Below are 1972 nucleotides of genomic sequence, written 5' to 3'. Positions count from 1 at the left end.
CAAATCCGCTTATTGATATTGTGGCAGATAGACAAGTTCTTCCATGTGGCGATTAATTCAACTGTCTGTATGGACTCAAAGGTGATAGGAACTAGATACCTGGATAGACCTGAGCTAGATAGGTAGAGGCTTAAGTTTTGGAGCAATGGATACTAAAAACTGGAAATAACAAAGGCAGTTGAGGAGAAAGCTATATTCTGGGGTAACATGAAAGTGATATTTGGAGAGGAATCCATGGTCAAATTTTATGTTGCTGCTTTTGAACAGGTGAGAGTTGGGGCAATTTCGGGTAGCCACAAAGAGGGGGTCATGCTAGTGGCAGGAGACGAAGAAAAGGAGTTGAATTGTACTGTTCAATCATTAGTTACCCATTTCTCTTCCATCAGTCCAAATCAACTCATTATACTTTCCCTTTTTAGTGATGTCAACACCCTTGCACCATCTGCCACACATTCAGTCATGTGTAAGGTGCTTCCAGTACTCAAGTGAAAGCCTTGATATATTAATGTGCCAGTAGTTGCGAAAAAGAAGCTTAAGATATTGAAATCACTAATTATAATCTCTGAACCAAGTACACAGGTCGTAATCTGCTGTCAGGTAAGACCAATCTCTAAAATGTTTGTCTACATTAACCCAATTCTTTTAATGCACCTACGAGTGGAAACAACAAACAAAGATGACAGTTGATTCCGTGATCCAAAAAAGGTTTGGTTTGTGCTCGCTTGGCATTGAAAGCATCTCACCTATAAAAATGCTTTTGCATCCAACGAAATATTACCATAATATCTACAGTAACCTAGTTCATTTAGCTAAAAGCATCTTCTGCGTAATCGCGCTGTCTGCGGGTTCCAAAAACGAAAGCCAAGAAGCCTTCTTAAAAATAAGTCAAAGCTACAATTTTCAGCTGTTTCATTATTGTAAATGACGGGAATTAAAGGGGCGTAAAACTGTGGCAGAAGTCATGATGAGGGCCATAAGATCAAATGAATTACTTTGAAGTGGTAGCAAATACCTGTCAAACTAACTAAAATACACACCACAAAAAACGAGCATAAGGGAATGTTGTCCTTTGGGTGAAGTCCATTGGATTATTTTAAAGGAGCGTACACATGGACTCCCCTGGATTATATGTGTGATCAGAAGACACGGCTACCCAACTAAGTCCTCCTAAGTCCAAGTCGAATTCGGCGGCTATATCTGATGTCGAGGCTAAGTATGAGTCCGAATCCGGGTGTGGGTCAATGAGCGTCTGGTTGATCTGTTGTGACTTTCAACTTTCTAATGTTTATTGGTACACTGGTAGATGCTCATCTCCAATCCATGCTAGCCGGTCAAGAAGAAAAAGGTAATACCATCAGCAGGATACCGATTTACCACATTAACTTGCGCAGAAACATGAATATCAATTTTTATCGTAAGCTAGCGATTTCATACCATCTTTGACCACACAACGTCAGGAATTATGTATGTATGTTATCCAGTACTTTAGTTTGCCATAACTTCACAAAAGCCTCAGAGTATCAATATACAGGACGACAAGTCTGCTTATGCCGCCACCCCTCCCCAAACCCCTTTCTGTCTTCACCTGAGGAATTTGGTCCTTTTGACCATTTTCTTGCTTGATTAGAACAAGTGAATAACAACCTTGTGTGCGATGCAGTATGGAGGGAATCGCGGTGGATGTTGAGCGAAAGAAACCACTTCCACACTGGTGCTCCGTGAGAAAAATCGGACAAGGCGCGCCTACGAATCATGACTTTAGTCCCATCCACTATCTAAATAATGTACACTCACTCCCACGTAACAGTTCCTACGCGAATGCCTCTCATTCACTGGTTACTTTCTCTATTTCCCCATTTTTATCACTTTTTAGACATCTCGGCCACATTCTCTCCCTTTTCTTCATCATCTTTGCACTCCTGCACTCACTTGATCAACTAGCTGTTAACATTACAGCTTGCTCCTACTTCTC

Source organism: Echinococcus granulosus (genome assembly GCF_000524195.1).
Source record: "Echinococcus granulosus chromosome Unknown EG_S00100, whole genome shotgun sequence".
In the NCBI taxonomy this organism is placed as follows: domain Eukaryota; kingdom Metazoa; phylum Platyhelminthes; class Cestoda; order Cyclophyllidea; family Taeniidae; genus Echinococcus; species Echinococcus granulosus.
This window is presented reverse-complemented; position numbering follows the sequence as displayed.